The sequence below is a fragment of the Elgaria multicarinata genome, chromosome 14 (assembly GCF_023053635.1).
Source record: "Elgaria multicarinata webbii isolate HBS135686 ecotype San Diego chromosome 14, rElgMul1.1.pri, whole genome shotgun sequence".
Lineage (NCBI taxonomy): Eukaryota > Metazoa > Chordata > Lepidosauria > Squamata > Anguidae > Elgaria > Elgaria multicarinata.
In genome coordinates, this window is record NC_086184.1 from 14,534,526 (window position 1) to 14,554,212 (window position 19,687).

General features: G+C 41.6%; 1 protein-coding gene across 1 annotated transcript in view; it reads left to right on the forward strand.

Annotated features, from left to right (window-relative positions):
* Positions 1-19,687, forward strand: part of ZNF536 (zinc finger protein 536) — a 328,037-nt gene that overhangs the window by 127,473 nt on the left and 180,877 nt on the right. The window contains exon 3 of the mRNA XM_063141427.1: positions 18,530-18,662. The gene's annotated coding sequence lies outside the window, so the exon portion shown is untranslated. The remainder of the gene's footprint in view (positions 1-18,529; positions 18,663-19,687) is intronic.

A 19,687-nucleotide genomic window follows, 5' to 3' on the forward strand; every position in this document is an offset into this window, starting at 1 on the left:
AGCAAAACAACACAGAGATGCTTCGTGCCTGACTTGTTATGACATCTGAACCTAGAATTGTGGGTTGAGCAACAAGCCAGTGTTAGAACCAAAGAACATATCATGGTTTGCAATTCCGGGTTGTCTCTCTCCCAACAGCCCATAATTCTGGGCTCAGATTTCATGATAAACATCCCAGCTGCAGTGGGAGCACTGAGGCGTTGAAAACAAGCATGCTTGCTCTTTGCAGTGAGACAAGACACTTTATATCAAGGCCAGCATATTTTCCCCAAAATGTTGCTTTATTGAACTCCCTGATATGCTGTTCTATTGTTGAACTGATCTTCCAGTTTGAAAATGCCTCTTATATGTAGTTGAAATGCTTTGCTTTCAACTGGTTTCCAATGTAGCACAGGTAAGATAAAGGTTAAGGTTGGGGATATGAATAGACATTTGCTCTAGAGTGTGTGTGTGTGTGTGTGTAGGAGGGGCAGGAGCTGTAGCTAAGGGAGACAGGAGGGGCCGTAGCTCAGTGACAAGTGTGTCACCTCCAAGAGAGGCTCAGAAGGTGGCAACAAGAGAGAGGGCCTTCTCCGTGGTGGCCCCCCAACTGTGTGTGTTGCCTCACCCCACAGAAGCCTGCCTGGGCCCAACATTGTCATCCTTTCAGCACCAGGGTAAGACTACTTTCTACCCCCAGGCATTTAATGGCATATGATGGGGCATTTATGCCACTTGTCTAAACAGGTCTAGTATTTTATTGAAACTGTTTTTGGTTGTCTAAATTGTTTTAAATTTTGGATATTTAATATTTTCCCCTGCTGTATTGTCTGCTGCATTTTTAATGCTGTATTTTACTGTCTTACAAATTATTGTAAACCGCCCAGACAGCTTTGGCTATTGGGTGGTATGGAAATGAAATAAAATGGAGTGGAGGAGGATTATGCCCTCCACCTTGGATTCCTTAAGGAGAAAAAAGGCGGGATATAAATATAATAAATAAGTAAAATAAATAAATATCTTAAGGCTTCTTCCCATGACCAAGCTGGGTAGGGCGGTTGCATGGAGAGGAAGTGACACACACAATCAATTTGACTTTACAGATCCCACGGACGTGCAATTTGCCATCTCTGCACAAACCGGGATCCTGCAAAAACGAACCAATGTGGTTCCCAATTGTGTGGAGAGAACCTACACATGAACCCCAGTTGAGAAGAGAGAATGTACATGCTTGTAAGAAGTATGTGAGTAGTCTCTGTACAGAACGGATGATGAACGTGTGGTTGAGCTTGGGGTGGGGTGGGTGGTCTTGTCTGCACAAGCCCACTTAGTCCCCTTCCATGTCGTCACCTTGTTCTGTTGACTGTGTGAACAGACCTAGCATTGACTGACTGATTGATTGATTGATTATATTTTTATACCGCCCAATAGCCGAAACATGCAGCCATAACGACACCAGGGCAGGCTTCATGCATGGAGTTCCTGCTCCCCCCTCTCCCTAACATCTTCTTACATGTGCAGTGGCCTCAATTAAAACACATAAATGGGGTGGGTGCCCCCCATTAACCATTTCCTCTGTGTTAAATGTGCCTGTACTTCTTGCAAAACTAGGTTATAAAGATGTCCTTTCCTCGTTCCCCCAAACGCCCTTTTCAAGGAGTTTTCCTTTATTTTGTTTCTTATTTAAAACAATCTGCATGCTAGAAATCTGAATTCTACAATATGGGGATGATTGCAAAATTGTGATTAACCAGTGCCTTGCTCTGAGTCAGTTTTCCCCTATTTTCACAAAAGGCTTCCAAGAATAGTCTGCAGAAAATTCAGTTTGCAAATTGCAGGGCAGATTTTTTAGAGGGCAGTTTTAAAAGAATGAATTCCTAAGGGTTTCATCTATATTTATGTCTCTTGTTCAACCAAACTCTTATGTAAATGGTACAATCTGCAAACAACAAACAGAGGAGCATTCTTAAGGAAGAGATTGCAGCTACATTTTTTGGAGGGTTAACATCAATTATTACCCCATGCAATCGTCTAACGTATAGTTGGATCCAGCAAATACATTAGTCTGTAGCGTCAGCTGCAGTTTATAGATATTTAAGGCTTAAAATACATAGCCCCTTTTGTTTTGATGTGAAAATTGCCTTAAATTGAAAAACACTGCCCTTAGTGATGGCTGGAAAAAAATGGAGATAGCTTTTATGTACTTTTATTTTTTTATAGCCATTAATGTTGCAGTAAATCTTCTATTATTGTATACAGTTGAGATTATTCTTCATTCTTTTGCCTTTGGACAGGAAAGAAATTACTGGATTCCATCAGTGTTACTGGCAATCCCCATTTTCTGACATCTGTTCTTTTCTAAACATTTTACCAACCTTGATGAAATGTAGTTTAGTGTTCAAAGCTGACTTGAAGGAAAAATTGGATGATAAAAAAATAACATTGATTAAACACCAGAAGTCATTTACCAATGACTATCAATATTTTGATGGCCATGGTAGTCTATTCCAGAAAAGCTAGACATTCTGCAGAAATTTTTATCCTATTTAATCTTTGAATTTAGCTGAAGAATTGACTTTATTTTCTTTCTTTTCTTTTCTTTTTTAAGCAGGAAGACAGGAGATGGATTCCGGTCAATTTTAATTATATATCTTTGACTTTGCACGTAAAGAATATTTTGGACATATTTTGGATATGTCATATGTTGTATGAAAGTATGGTTTGGTTTAACCTAGGTTTTCAGTAGTGTTGGCTTTTTAGATCAGGATGGATTTTACATCCTTGGTTGTCAGTCCCCCCCCCCAGAGAGGCACTTACACCTGAGGAAGTGTGCTTAGAATTGCAACCACATGGATGGAAACCATATACTGTGACCCCAAAACCTGGCCCCATAGTCCCACATGTGTGGAATCAGCCTTTGTTTACTTATTGGTGCGGAGAACGCACTCTGCACGTCCCCAGAAGCCCTCATTTTCTTCATGCAGCTTGGCACTGATAACAGGCTGAATCCTAATGAGGCTGGGTGCAACCCCCTGCTGGCTTCTTCTGATGCGTTAAGTATTATGGATTTAACACTGAAATGTTAAGACAAGTTTCTGCTCTTTAAGAGCTCTGGTAATTGACTTCTGCTTCCGTATGTCTTTCTGTTTTAAAGCATTTGGGCTACTGTACTGTGTAATTTCTCATATTCTTGAGTAAGCCAGTCCTAAACTCTTTCCATGTTAGGGTCAGCATTTAAGGCCTCAGTCTCAGACAACAGATTTCCTTCTTAGCCTGTCCGTGTGCAGTGCACATGAACAGTGTAAAAATAATTACTAGAATTATAGTTATGAAGTATGCCAGCAACCTTATGACCATCTCTATCTTCTTTCTGGCCATTTGCTTTCCATCCTGGGGGTGGATGGAAATATAAGAAATATCCTTATCAATTTTGTTATGAAGATGATCTTCTATCATAACTGGAGATGTTATCTGTGGGGCTTTGACATGCCTTTCTGGTTATTTTGTGCCCCTTCATAAGAAAACATTACAGCCAGGAGTGGGGCACCGGCAACAGCAGAGAATAATGCCAAGGATATGGAAAAGTTGTCAGGAATAACATCAATATTTTCTTAATAGATGTTTTCATATTTAGTTTGTGTTTTAACTGGGTATTTTCCAGAATTGATTCTGGTTGCCCATAGGTCAACTCTATTGCGTAGAAGGATCCAGAGACCCATCTGCAATGGGAATGGAAAGCTAATGAATAAACGGGGAGCGTTCTAAATTTGCCACTTGTCACATGCTTGAGAAAAGAACTATATTTCTCATTCAACATCTGGGCTGTTGGAGAAGCTAATACGCTCCAGAAGTTATAAACAGGCTGGATTTCTCAGCATTAGTTTTTAGCTACTGAATTAAATTGGCATCTTTCATTGATGGGCATATTTTCTGTCTAATTGGAGAAATTATCTAATATTTGATTGCTTGTGGGGCATTTCATTCTTAGACAATAGAAATCCTTAAGTGCAACCCGTGAAGTATTATTTAACCAAAGCTTGAAATATGTATTTTCTTATGGCCAGAGTGATTAATTGCCCAGACATATGTTTTGCATATGAGGGTTCACACACCTCCTTGAGATGCAAGCTCCAATGAACACCATATGGGTATTTGGGTGTGAAAACACGTGCCATGTAACTTTGTCTTTTTGCCAGTGTGTGTTCCTTAATCTTAGCTTCATAGTTGTCCTGTTCGATCATATACAACTTTGAAATTTCAGGCTATGCATATGCTCATAAATTTAAGGGTTTTCCCCTCCTGTCTCCCCCATGTAGGTTCAAGGTTTCCCCTGCTTTTCTTTGTGTGTAGCAGGGTTTTCGTGAAGATGACTTTCTTAACTTACATCTCTGGTGGCTTCACAACCAAAAATGTTACCCAGTTGCTTTTCCCCCTATGGGAAAATCAAAAGATCAGCCAGAAATGAAAGCGTAAAGAAGCTCCTCCTCCTGATATTCTGCTCCAAATTGCAGCCTTCGTTTGGATAAAGATGACACACAACTGAGTGTCACCTGTAGTTTCGGTGTCAGCCACGCTTTAACTCCATCCTGATCCCAAGAAAGGAAAGAAGTAGGGAAGTAGGTTGTGGGTGTTTTCAGACATGACACTAAATATGTATGTATGACACAAAAAAAGTATATATGGATCTTGCATTTTTGTGTCCTGTATGAATGCTCTTAATGTGGAAGAGAATTTAGAAGGACTATCAAATGTACAGTACAGCCAAGATAGTGACCTGTATTCTCATTAATTCTCCAGAGAGAAAATCATCTCTTGTTTAAGTGCACAAATTGTCCTTCCTGTAAGGTATTCCGTGCTGGAACTAGGGATGGACAAGTCTGTTAATTTCAATTTCTCTCCTTTTCTCATTTTTCCATTCTTAAATTAATTTTGTCTTGAGAATTTTAGAATCTTTTAAAATGTTTGCATGAAAATTCATGCACATTCTGATGTGCATTTCTCCTAATGCATGCATTCCTGTACAAATTTTTGCCAAATCTACACGTTTTTGTAAGTAATTTTCCTGATATGTTGCCACCTATCTATATGTCTGTGAGTGTACTTTCCCCTAATATACACCTTGATTGGAGAATTCCATTGCAAAATTTAGAGGAAAGGAAATTTTGAGAGGTAAATGCATTTAAGTTCACTGTTGGTTTGAAAGTGCAAAATTAAGCATGTTCCCATTAAAATGAAAAACAAATCAACCGCCCTTAGTTGGCACAGAAAAGAAAAATGGCATTATAGTTTGAATTAAGCCTTCAAACTGGATGTTGTGGTGTAAAGTATTTTTATTCCTCCTGCTCAGCAAAATAATAATAATAATAATAATAATAATAATAATAAGAAGAAGAAGAAGAAGAAGAAGAAGAAGAAGAAGAAGAAGAAGAAGAAGAAGAAGAAGCAGCAGCAGCAGCAGCAGCAGCAGCAGCAGCTCCTGGAACCGCTTACATGCAAACAGTAACTTTTGGGGAAAAAACATTACTTTAAAAGTAAAGTGTTACATGTCAAAAGTTTCTGTATACTTTAGGTCTTGGAACTTAAAGAATTTTAAAAAACTAAGCCCCAAACTCCATGTTTCATGCCAACATGGTAACAGTAGAAAGGTGAAAAGCTATGCTTTTGGCAAAAGTGAGCATAGTAAAAAATAAAAATAGTAAAAAATGAAAATAAATCACCATCGTGACCATTTCATAAGATTTAACACAAGTTTTTAATTAAAGTTAGCTATTTTTAAATCCTTCTCATTTTCTTGGGATCATTTTGCACAAGCCCGTTAATGAACTAATCGAATGCAGTGCATTCATTTTCCCCCTAGTCACTTGGGTGTCTAGTAGTTCCACTGCTTCAATTGATATAATTATTAGTTCATTCACATGATCATGCAGAAGGCAACTTCTTTCAGAATGTAAAATTCTATTCAACGATGAAAAGGAATACTCAACTATCGTGGTTGTGCCTGGAAGTAGTCAAAGATGAATTTCTGTTTCATTCATTTTGGCAGCATAGCACCAAGATTGGATCAAAATGATGGGTTATTTTCCCCAACTGAAAAACGGCAACGATACATACAAGAGCATTGATCTTTGGGGTGGTTGTGGTTGAGGGGTTCAGAGAATTTGAGTATGTGTGACCTGTTTATTTCAAGATTTCAAATGCCTGTTCTGAAAAGGGCTACCGGCAATTTGGGCCAAAGATTGATTCTGATCCTCTCTAGATGTGTAAAAGCAACTGGTGAATGAATAGCTAGCCCCAGTTGCAGGCTACCAATGGCTAATTGTATAATAACTTTTTGCTTAGTGTTGTTATGATTAGTTGATCAGCGTTTCATATGGGAATTGGGGTGTACCCGAAGGCTATGTTTTTCATTTTTCACTTATAATTTTCTCCACATAAGTCTTCAATTTTGAACTTTGAATTGAATACACATGCACACTGACTTTGCATGGAAAAGATCAGTGACAAAAATTGCATGACGTTTCCATGCCATAATTATTCCCTGCATCAGTCTTGGGAGTCTTTGGGAGTTCTGGAAAAACCTGCAATAAAGCTGTTTGTGTTTATACCTACAGTACTTACGGCTTAATTCCATCTCTCTCTCTCTCTTTTTTTTTTTCATGTACAAACAAATTGTTTCCAAAAGAGGGAACTTTGTGTAACTTTTTACATTGCTGACTTTGTCTTTGTAGCTGGAGCAGACCCTCGAAACTCAAGCCTTTTAAAAGCAACAGGATTAAGTTGAAAACTAGTTGTTTCTTTGTTTTTGTTTTAATATAGTGTTCCGTCTTCTAACATTTATGGTCTTCTCTATCTATTGTACTTACACTCCCAGTTCCTCTTAGAAGCAGGGCACTGTCCTTAAATTATAGGAACGTAGGAAGCTTCCTTATACTGAGTTGGTCCATCTAGCCCAGTATTGTCGACACTGACTAGGATTCTTCCCTTGCCCTACCTGGAGAAGCCAGGGATTGAACCTGGGACCTTCTGCATGCAAAGCAGATGCTCTATCACGCTGAGCTATGACCTCTCCCCAATGCATTAGCCAATGCATTGGGCAGTATCCAACTGTGTCAATCCTTTCGTGCCAATGACATTGCACTACCAGAAACTGGGTTCTGAAGTTTGTGCAAGCTTGGTTGCACAAGCACTTTTGCATTCTGCTTGTGAAACCTGTTGTGCAATGCGTTGTGCACTGAGTTGTGCATTCTGCTTGTGCAGTTGGTTATGCAGCTGCTTGCACCTGTTGGGCAATGCATTGTGTAAGTGGTTGCACAACTGTTTTGCACCTGTTGGGCAACCTGTTGTGCAACCATTTGCATAACAGGTGTGCAAGCATAGTGGGCAACCACTTGTACAATTGAAAGATTCAGTGGTGCTCCCCCAGCGGTATTTGAATTTGCGGAATGTCACACTTGGATACTGCCCATTATTTACTATAGGTAGCTTTTAATGCATGAACACTGTTACACTTGCCAGCTCCAATTTCAGTGGGATTGTGAATCAACGCTGGGTTCCAGCAAAACCTGACAGAATGCAAAAGGAGCTATCCAAGATGCTGAACCTATTTTGCAGGTAGGGTTCAGCACCTTGGATAGCTCCTTTAAAACCTGTAAATCCATTCTGGGTGGTTCTGACTGAACCCCAAAGTGGATTTACAGCCCCACAAAAATCAGAGCCGCCAGCCTCCACTGAGTATAAGGCAGTTTCCTAAGTCGACAGTAGTTGACTTCTAATTCCTTGGCATTGTTAGAAATAAAGAGAGGGAGCGGATGCTTATAGGGCAGACTGTCACTACTTTTGTCATCTTGGACAGTGATTCTGGGATAGAGTGCCCCTTCCAAAGGCAACAGCCTTCAGATTTTCAGATCTAGGAGTCATGTTTAGCCCAAACATGGACCCACTTCTTCCTTTTTTTCTGTTTACCGTGTACTCGCATGTAATGCTGCTGGTGTCACCCAGCAGTTGCTGCCCCAACCAACCAGTCAAAGATCAGTGATCTAAAACCTCTTACTCTATTACTGCCCCACAGCAATGGGTCAAAGCAAAGATGAACAACAGTTGCTGAGTTCCTATTGAAAAAACGGTGTGAACTTTACAACAGTGAAATGCTCTGAAGATAATGAGGAGGTAAACTGATGTCCTGTTGTTTGAAAAGATAGGTGTGAGGGTACTTGGATAACATGTTGGAGCTTGTTACATCTTTAACAGCTTATCTCTTTTTGATTTTGTACGTGTGCACTTTACATCGGTTTGCAATTCACTTGAACTCATGCCTTTCCAAAATCCTGTTCATATTTCTCCACCAGTTAAACTTCCTATGTTGTGGTTCATCTCAAAATGAGAGGCTTTCCTTTATAATTCAAACAGTCCTATTGGTGCTTGTACTTGGGGAGAATTGCTACTGGATCTAACCTGTGCCCTCCAACAATGTTCCAAGACCGTACCACCAGTAAATCGGCGCTTAATAAATTAATAAAGACAGGCAGTTAGAGTAGAAGCAGAGCTGACCTTCTCCGCAGCGTGGGCACCCCAGATGTTTCCAATAACTAAGTGTGCTGCACTGTGAGAACACATGTGTACAATATATAAAATTAAAACAATGGGAACCAAAATGTAAAACCAGTGCTTTCCAACCCACCCAAGGGAAGCGAGCTTTTAAAAAAAGAAAGACAAGGAAAAGAAAAAGAAAAGAAAAATGAGCAGTTGAATATGACTCTGTTTCATCTAAATAAAAATAGATGTTCACTGAATCCAAGGATCCTGAAAAAACAAATGGTAAAATGTATCATCGGTACTAGCATTTGGGTCTTTCAGGGCCATCCACAGTTGCCATTTTGCCCAATCCCAGCAATCCAAAGAAGTGATACAGCACATTAACTTAAAAAAATGCTACCATGTGTTAAGTGGCATTTCTCAAGCTCTGGTTGGATTGCCTTCTAACCCTCTGGCTGGAGTGCTCCGCCTTAATTTATTCAGTTTGAATTGGGGCCAGATTTATAGCAAACAGGATGTAACACTTTGAAAGCAGTTTGAAAATGGTATATGGAATGTGTCATGTACCCCAACAATTGTCTATACCACTGTAAAGCAGTAGTGTAGATCCTGCCCAGGCTAGGATAATCTAGTTACAGCCTCTGCGTTCCAAAAGATTTCCTCTACTCTTCCTTGACCATTCTAAGGGCCAAACTAGCTGTGATGGTAGTTGCATGAATGCAGCTAATGTCATATTTTTGTTATGTAAATAGTAGCCAATGGAGGATTCTCTCCTGATGCAACTAGCACTGGTTGGCCGTGTGTGGGAGTTCCACGTGGACCATAGTGGTGCTGGTGGTGGGGCTAAAGGGATGCATTCTTTGTGTCCAACCCCTGCATTCCCATGGCTGCATTCACACAATTGATACCACGTCTTGTTGACCATAACCAAGCCAGTTTCCATCCGCCATTCTTCCTGTTGCCACCTTGACCCCTGCTGTACTCTTTGAACATGGTACACACTTGCTTTTTGAACTGTCTACTATAGAAGGGCACTCTCTGAAGAAGTCCACATGTCTAAGGATGTATCCAGATTTTTCAAGCAGGACCTTCTTCACTGGTAGCTTAAGGAGCAGCTTTTCAAAAATTTCTTTGTGGTGATGTGTGATTCCCCTCATTGCTAAGCTCCGAGACACAGTGTACACATTAACACTGCAGAGTGTTATCTGCTGAAAACTTGCAGCTCCTTCCTTCCTTCTGATAGGGATGGGAGAACCAGGGATGCTTGATCTTGCCAAAATACTCCAAAATACCTCGGCCTGCTCCTGTTCTCAGTTGTGATCTGGTTTTCAGTTACTTCAAATTGGAAACATTGTGCATTTTTCAAAACCTGCACATTCTCCAAATGTTGTGTTTTTTTGTTTTGCTTTTCAAAATTTGTGCATTTTGAGAAAGTTGGCATTTTTTTTCAAAATGTGCGTATTTTTCAAGAACGTATTTTGCATATACAAGTTTGGAAACCCATGAACATTTTCGAAGAACATGCACTCCTGCTCATGTTTATGTTTGGGATTGCAAACAGGGCATTTTTGAGTGATTTGTGAAATGAAACAAAATTCTCATGTGTCCCGAGAGGCCACATCACACCAAATCATGTATAGAGGCTTCAACATGTTAGTAGTCCTGGTTCATATGATTATTTCTCACACCAGTGGGCCATTGGGGCTGTGACACTGGTGTGGTAAGTGACCACATCAGCTCCACATCAGATTGATACCTTCTTTTAGAGTAAGTGATATCAAATATTGTTATATCAAATGATATCAAGTGATATCAAAGTGATATCAAATATTTCACTTTAATTAGCTCTAAACATATTTCAAATTTTGATATATTTTCTAGTTCAAGGGTTGGATCAGGTTGAAATGCATTTAAACGAATCAGCAAGTCAGAGTCTTCTGACTGACTTCCCTTTGATTCTACAGTACATGGCCGGTATCATGTCTAAACCTGATCCCCCTGGGTTGGAAGAAGGTGTTCCAGATGATCAATCAGATCAGACTCTGAAGTAGAGGAGTCAGCATCAAAAACAGGCCAGCCTGTACCAGTGGGGGAGAAAGCTCTCACGAGCCCTTCACCAGCTGGGAGTGAACTCTCTCCAGAGCTTATCTCATCAAGGGCAAATAATACACAGTCAGTGGGAAGCCAAAGTTCTTCTGAAGGAAAGAGCATGGACAGGTTAGCTGATCCTAGAGTACACCGCCAACTAAAACGGGTGGAGCGAGAGGAAGTCGGCCTGGCTCGCACCTCGTCAGAAGCTGCCTCAGAACTAGTCTCTCTGAAGTTAATGCATCTTGGGAAAGGGCTTTCCATTCTTCTCGAAAGGACAATTGTCTCGCTTAGTTTGCATAATTTTGCCTAGGGGAAAGTTTCTAGAAGTTAGACTCTCTTCAGGTGGGAAGAGATGTTTATTACTTGAATAAAGCTTTGTGGATTACTTAGCAGGCCTCGTTATTGTCTCCCAAGAAGGCAGGAGGTTTTGAGAAACACAACAGCCATGTTGGCACTTAGGAGGATTAGGATGGTTCTCTCTGATAGGTGGAGTTCACAGCTCCGTAGTGTAACATAAGCCAAACTGGACAATATGAATGCTATAGCCCCAATGGCCCTCCTGGCTTGGCCATAATCACTGGTTGCCTCCTGGGACAAATAGCAGCTTTGGCGGTGGCGGATGGTTAAACCCTGCCTTCCTAAGTGCCACCATTTTTGTATCATCTAATTTGGCCCATAGTGAAAAGTGAATGACCAAGAAGGCTATGTATTGTTGGAATGGCTTGCTTTTGAAGTTAGCTGTAGTCATCTCATAAAAATAACCCTGGGATAAAAACTCTGAAATAAAACTCTCTGAGTCCTGATCGTATAAACAAGGATTTAATGGTTCTGAGCTTACATCCCCTGGGAAGGAGGGTAGGCGGCTTTGTTGGGGTAGGCAGCAACTGGAAAGTCTGGGGTTACACCTTGTAGGGGGTTTATGATGAGATATCTGGAGCCAGAGGGTGACTTTAGGACATTTTCAAAGCCAGGGGGGGAAAAGGTATATATTCCTGAGAACTCCCAAGTAATGCTTTAAATTCCTTACGTTTGAGATGTAATCTAAACTCCCAAAGGAGAGAAATCTGGATGCAGTGTGCAGTAACAGAGCAGCCCTGTTCATCCATACTAGGCTACCTGCGTGTAATTCTAAAGATCAGAGGAGAGCCCTTACTGAGCAAGGATAGAAACAATCAGCTTATATAGAGTATTTTTACTTCATAGGAATGTGGTTCTGCTTGCTGAAAATCTATCCTTTGCATGGAGTCAGGCATAATCCTATGCCTACTTTGCCCTTGCAGTAAAAATATGCGTAATAGCAATTTCAGAAGGGGGGAAAAAGAATCTATTTTAAGCTGGTTGAGCAGAATATCTACTTATAGATGGGAACTATAAGTGAATAATGTTAATGGAGCTCTGTTTTGTAAAATGCATGGGACAACTAATAGAATCTAGCTACTTTAAAAGTGGATGATTGAATTATGTTTAAGAGACTACCTAATTTATGACCTTTAAAAATACTTTTTAGAGCTGTCTACTTGATAGGGATTGTAAAGTCCACGGCTTCTTCATCCAAATTTTTTTTTAGTAGCCTCCTTTCACAGTCTGCATTCCACCCAATGTACCCTTGTGGTTACTTTATATTATGGTAATGCCACAGTTGTCCATGCTAAAGACAACATTAATCAAGCGGCTACCCTTTAAAAAAAATAGGAAATTGCACCCAAGCAACCCTATTCTATTGCGAGAAGGCCTGGATTATTATTATTTTTCGACATTTTGCTTTCTTTTAAAGTTATAAAAGTTTTACAACACAAGCCCCTTCTACAAGGCAGCCTTGTTGAAACATTCTGGTGGGAGTAACTTGCCAGCTGGTAGTCCTGAGAAGAACAGGCCCGCTGGATATGTGCATGGGCCTCCTGTTCTCAGCAGTGGCAGGGCATTTTGCGATGCATCTGGTCCAGTGGCCAGGCACCCGGTTGAGGGAGTTGGGCTGTGCAGAGTGCATGCTTCATGCCTGGGAGGGGATGGATTCTTTGAAGCCTGAGGACTTCCCTACTCCAGTTCTTCAAAGGCCTATCTGCTCTGGAGTTCTCCATTCTGCAGAGTGCCCAGCACTGCTTAGAGTGTTGCCACCACAGCTGGATAAGCCTTCCAGGGCCCATTGACAGAGGAGGGGGTCCACCTAAGGACACTTCGCTCAACCCTAGAGGAAACTAATCTGAGTAATGAATAGTTAGAATCATAGAATAGTAGAGTTGGAAGGGGCCTATAAGGCCATCGAGTCCAACCCCCTGCTCAATGCAGGAATCTGCCACTTAATCTTTGCCTTTATGTGGACTGTTGTGGCTAGAAAACAGAGGGCATCATCTTAGGAATGTGCGAATCAGCAAAACCCAAACGTTTGGAAGTTCTCCAATAAATAAATAAATATTGCATCTTGAAGCTTGTTCTGACTCGAATCCATATCAGATTGCGAGTTTTTTTTTCATTTGCATGAAAATCCATGTGTTCGCATTTTTCCAAATGTACACATCAGTTGCGTTCATCTTTGAAATGTACACATTCATCTCCCATTGATTAAAGCGTCTTTGCGCCCATTTTTCAAAAGCACGCATTTTGTCATGCGCATTTTTCAAACCTACACATGCTGTCAAACACATTGCAAGCTTGGAAATGTACGGTCTTCAACTGCAGATTGCGTCTGAATCCATGTTTATCCCGGAAGGTGCAAACAGGGTAAATCCTGATAAAAAATGAACGGAAGTGAATTTCTCATGCCTCCCTAATGCTGTCGTATGGCATTGGGCTATCTAATATGGCATTTACCAAATGAAACTTGTGGGAGACCCGCTGCTAATTTCAAAACTCCTGTGCATAAGAAGTTCCAATTTCAGCCCTTAATGTCATTTTAATGCTATTTTTTAAAATGTAATTATAACTCCAATTGTATTTGAGATCTGAAGCTGACAATAGTGACACAGAAAGGGACACTGCAAAAATAGCTCCGCTCAAACTTTATTAGCAATTAGAGGAAGAGGAGTGCCCATCCAGCAGTTTCATGCAAATTACTTGCAACGGAGATAGGAAGCCATTTGTTTTCCTGGTGTATACAGATCGCAGAACTTTTCTTAGATAGGAAGCTATTTGTTTTCCTAGTGTATACAGATCGCAGAACTTTTCTTAGATAGGAAGCTATTTGTTTTCCTAGTGTATACAGATCGCAAAACTTTTCTTAGATAGGAAGCCATTTGTTTTCTTGGTGTATACAGATCGCAGAACTTTTCTTAGATAGGAAGCTATTTGTTTTCCTAGTGTATACAGATCGCAGAACTTTTCTTAGATAGGAAGCCATTTGTTTTCCTGGTGTATACAGATCGCAGAACTTTTCTTAGATAGGAAGCCATTTGTTTTCCTGGTGTATACAGATCGCAGAACTTTTCTTAGATAGGAAGCCATTTGTTTTCCTGGTGTATACAGATCGCAGAACTTTTCTTAGATAGGAAGCTATTTGTTTTCCTAGTGTATACAGATCGCAGAACTTTTCTTAGATAGGAAGCCATTTGTTTTCCTGGTGTATACAGATCGCAGAACTTTTCTTAGATAGGAAGCCATTTGTTTTCCTGGTGTATACAGATCGCAGAACTTTTCTTGTCTCCTTTTCTGGTGGTGTTTTTGTTTTGCCTTGAGTTTATGGGTTGTTCATTCTTCTTTATTTGTAATAACTATGTTCTGCTTCCTGTTACCTTCACCTTGCCCCAACTCCTCCCCTAACTCTTGCCCCCCCTCCCCGCCCAATGATTCTAGATCATTGGTGACATGACAGCTTGACTTGGTATTAGAAATAAAATCAGTGGCCTCAAACTGCTGTGTTGAGTTTGTTTCGCTTGAGGCTTGGGTCTTATCGTGGGTAGTCCAGTTCAGATTATTGGGGGAGTTATTCTCCACTGCAGCCAGTTTTCGGGATCATAGGAATTGGGTACGTTTAGCCCAGAAAAGAAAAGAAAATAAGTTTTTGAAAAGCTAAGTTAGAGGAGAGATGGTGGCAGGTCCACCCTGGAATGTCGTGCACCAGCCCTGCTTCCAACACTATGATTCTGTGCATTTATACACGATTTAACCAAGTGTATATGTAACCAATCAAAGCGCTATGGATTAGCTTTGAATCGATTAAAGCTGAGGCAGTGATGCACAGGCTTACAGCGGTGTGCAGAGCCTGTAATGGCTTTTCTTACCATCTTCTTTCTGTCTCCACCCTACTTCCGTTCCCAGCCTTGAAGCCTCTTTGGTTAACTGGCCGTCCTTCAACTCTTTCCCCTTATCCAGGTTTGGTAGCACCTGAGTCTGCCCTGAATGTGGGATTGTTCTCCGCATCAAAGAGCATGGGCTTCTTTCGTGTCAATGTATGGACTCAGTTCACAAACAGTCATTCTCTGGCTGGATTTAGGATAACCACACGCAAAGGACGGCTGGGATTAACATCCACAGATTATATTAGAGGGTTTGGGGGCAGGTGCAAGACGTTGCGCAGGGTCAGAAAAGCAGCAGTTGCTGAAAATTCCCCTTTCTACACAATTAACAAAGGTACAGAGGCCTAATGTTCTATGTTACGATGTGCAGGAATGAATTATATGTAGTGCTGAAATACTCATCCTCAAACCAATCACAGGGTTGTCATTCTACGGTCGTTTGCAGATTTCCTCCAGTGAATACTTCTTGATTTTGTTGAAACTTTACCATTCATTCTGCTGTGATTGGCTGTGTGAATGGCACGCTGCTCTGTTCCGAATGGGTGTGTTGTGTAGCTATCCAGTGCTGTGCAAAGAGCGAGTTGACTGACCGACACAGCAGAAATGTTGAATTGTATACTGAAGTTGTTAGTTAGTCATCCAATTAGGAATACAAACAATAGCACATAACTCTTAGAAGTAACCAACACAGCACAAATTCTGAATTGTACATTCTCTCTCTCTCTCACACACACACACACACAAATCCATTTTGTCAATTTCCTTGTTGTTTTGTTCCTTGACTGGGTGGCTCAGAAAATTAACTAAGATTCTGAACGACAGATTTCAGTGCAAAGCATTATTTGAAATCTGAATTCAGCAAATGCTCGAAAATATGACCTTAAGATCCATTACGAAATAGGAAAGTTCACATACTGCACACATTAGCAAAAGGTACTTCTGCACCTCACAGACAAGAATTTTGGAGCCTGCTCTGAAGTCATGTGAACCGACCCAAGTGGAGATAATGTGGCAAAACATCATATGGTAAATTTGCTCCTGGAGCTAATTTATGGGCTTGTCTGCAGTAGCAAACAACAGCTGGTTGTCTGAACTATGTTTCAGGTATATTGGATCAATTATACGTGCAGATCAGGGTGCACAAGTCAGATAACCAATGAGGGCCATTTTTATACTTTTTATTAATTCCAGGGTGAAAAACATTTCCATCGCATAATTAACCCGGTGTTTCCTTTTTTAGTGCATACGTCATTAACCATCTTTTTTTCTTCCTGAGCCCTGTAGTTTATTTGGTCTTTCTGCACTACCGCAAATCTCTCTTCGTACCTATATATGCTAACTTTCCCTCTTTTCCTCTGCCCTACCCACAGCACTCTCTCTTCCATCTGGAGCTCTACAGATCTTTCAGCTACCCCTCCCCCCAATTTCCCCACATCTCTAGTAGACAATTTTACCTCTCTGTATCTCATAACATTGTACCTCTTTTCATTACATTCCCACAGATGTCTGTGGCCTATCTTACCTCTTTTTCTCTCCACACCCCACAAGTTTATTTATTTATTTATTTATTACATTTGTATCCCACTTTTTTTTTCCTCCAAGGAACCCAAGGCGGCATACATAATCCTCCTCCTCTCCATTTTATCCTCACAACAACCCTATGAGGTAGGTTGGGCTGAGAGTCTGTGACTGGCCCAAAGTCATCCAGTGGGTTTCCATGGCCAAGTAGGGACTAGAACCCGGATCTCCCAACTCCCAGTCCAGCACTCCAGCCACTACACCACGCTGGCTCTCTTTCAATGCCCATCTTTCAGTTACTATTCTCTCTCATGTTTCTCTGCACACCCATTTCTATTTCCCAGTTACTTCCTTTGGTCTCTTCTTTTTCTCTCTTTCTTCCCTGGCCTCCTGATCTCAACATATTCACGCTATCAGCCATTCATGCTTCCTCCCTACATGTACTATGGTAGCAATTCCTTGTTGGCAACTAGTATACATCTAGGAACTATGGCCAACTTTTGTTTAACAGTAAGAGACCCATCTTTCCAAAAGAGGATTTGTCTTATACACACATAACATTTTTAGATATACTCTTAATGCCATGTGTGAATTGGTCTTTAAGGAGTCTCAGATGAAAACAGGCTTTGCAGGTTGAAATAGGCTTGAAAAGCTGGCATCAACTTCACTGCATGCCTGTGAATCTAGGGAGATGAAAAGCAAGTCAGAACATAATGCAGTTACTCTTCCATTATTTTGACTGGCTTATATGGGTGGCAGGTATTTCCATGAAGTGTTGAAAGGTTACAAAGAGTAGATGTCCGGGGGCTCCAATTGGGTAGAGATGGGATCATAATCAGGCTCAGGCCTTATGTTGTGCAGACCAGATGGTGTTGTATCAAAGCAAATATTGGCAGATGCAATTGCTGCCCCCATCGTGTTCTGCCCTAAAAATAGCCTATTTATTTATTATATTTATTTATTTAAGCATTTTTATCCCACCATTCAGCCACAAAAGGCTCTCACGGCGGCTTACAAAAATATTTCTTGACAGTCCCTGCCCACAGGCTTACAATCTAAAAGACATGACACAAAAGAAAAGGGGATTGGGAGGGAGGAGGAGGAGGGGGAAAAGCAAAGCAAATTCAGGCACTACATTCTTAGTTGCAAAGTTCAGCAGTGACAATTAACAGTTGGCAGCAGGAGGGAGGGGGCTCTCAGCTGGAGCTGGACCCAGGCATGATGGAGAGGTGCCTGGCTGCTGCTTCCTCCCTCACTGGTGGCCTCTGCAGAGACAGTTGGTAGCAGGAGGGAGGGGGCTCTCAGCTGGAGCTGGACCCAGGCACGATGGAGAGGTGCCTGGCTGCTGCTTCCTCCTTCACTGGTGGCCTCTGCAGAGACAGTTGGTAGCAGGAGGGAGCGGGCTCTCAGCTGGAGCTGGACCCAGGCATGATGGAGAGGTGCCTGGCTGCTGCTTCCTCCCTCACTGGTGGCCTCTGCAGAGACAGTTGGTAGCAGAAGGGAGGGGCTCTCAGCTGGAGCTGGACCCAGGCACGATGGAGAGGTGCCTGGCTGCTGCTTCCTCCCTCACTGGTGGCCTCTGCAGAGACAGTTGGTAGCAGGAGGGAGCGGGCTCTCAGCTGGAGCTGGACCCAGGCATGATGGAGAGGTGCCTGGCTGCTGCTTCCTCCCTCACTGGTGGCCTCTGCAGAGACAGTTGGTAGCAGGAGGGAGCGGGCTCTCAGCTGGAGCTGGACCCAGGCATGATGGAGAGGTGCCTGGCTGCTGCTTCCTCCCTCACTGGTGGCCTCTGCAGAGACAGTTGGTAGCAGGAGGGAGCGGGCTCTCAGCTGGAGCTGGACCCAGGCATGATGGAGAGGTGCCTGGCTGCTGCTTCCTCCCTCACTGGTGGCCTCTCCAGAGACAGTTGGTAGCAGGAGGGAGGGGCTCTCAGCTGGAGCTGGACCCAGGCACGATGGAGAGGTGCCTGGCTGCTGCTTCCTCCCTCACTGGTGGCCTCTGCAGAGACAGTTGGTAGCAGGAAGGAGGGGCTCTCAGCTGGAGCTGGACCCAGGCATGTGAAAGTCATGAAATAAGGGAATTACATGCAACATAAAGGAAATCAGATCTGCTTATTAAGTGAACAATGTTTGTTACATATTCCTTTTATTATTGGCTTAATTATTATCCTATTTTCACAGATGGGAAGACTGAGGCAAAGTGATTAAGCATCCTGCTTTAAGTTCTTGTCTGCGTCAGGATTTTCATCGATGAGATCTGGCCTTCCAATCATGTCTACAGACTACTAAGACCACAGCTTTCTGTATGTTCCAGGTAAGGAAATATTTTGCATTGGTATAGCAGTATGTGCCTTGAACTTATTAGAGTCTGGGTGTCCGCCTTGATTCCCAACTTGGAAATGTGCAAATAAAGAGGTATTTCCAGAGATGCAAGGGTCCCCTCTCAACCGCTCTAGAAAAGTTCCCCAGAATTGCTTACTGCTTAGTCAAGAGCGAGCAGAACCAGCATTCTGGTGCAGCTGTGATCTTTTACAAGTTTGTAAATAGCTGAAAAAAGCAATGTGACCCATTTCTCTTCAAGCAGTGCATTTTCCCATACGCTTTGAAAGAAAGAAAAAAGTGTGATCAGACAAATGTTAGTATATAAGAAGGTTTTGCCACATGAACCCTTCTGTTGATACACAGTGTATCCCTATTTTGTGGAGAATGAGAGATGCGGGGGTGGGGGTGGAGGGTATCTTCTTCTTCTTCTTCTTCTTCTTCTTCTTCTTCTTCTTCTTCTTATTATTATTATTATTATTATTATTATTATTTCTTACCCGTCTCTCTGTTTGGATCGAGGCGGGGAACAACAATAGGTATAAATACATAAAATTGATTAAAAACATAGTACACATTATTAAAATATCCTAAAAACATCCTAAAATTCCACTGGGTAGGCCTGCCAGAAGAGATCAGTCTCAATAACTTTTTTAAATGCTAAAAGACTTTTAAGTTGACGAGTCTCCTCCGGCAGGCAAGTTTCCTCTGAAGGCAGAGGAAACACTGGTTTTAATGAAATATCAGCACATTGTGACTTGAGGGCATAAACAATCATATGGATGTACTTGGTAGATAGGAAACTAACATCCCATTTAAGGTTTATATTATTATTATTATTATTATTATTATTATTATTATTATTATTATTATTCATTTCTATACTGCTCCATAGCCAAAGCTCTCTGGGTGGTTTAAGGATAAGCTCTACGTGTTCATAGCAGAGGTGCTATGTGGACTGTCAGTCAATCAAATGGAGGGGTGAGCAGAATTGTGCATGTGGTTCCAATTCCCCACTCC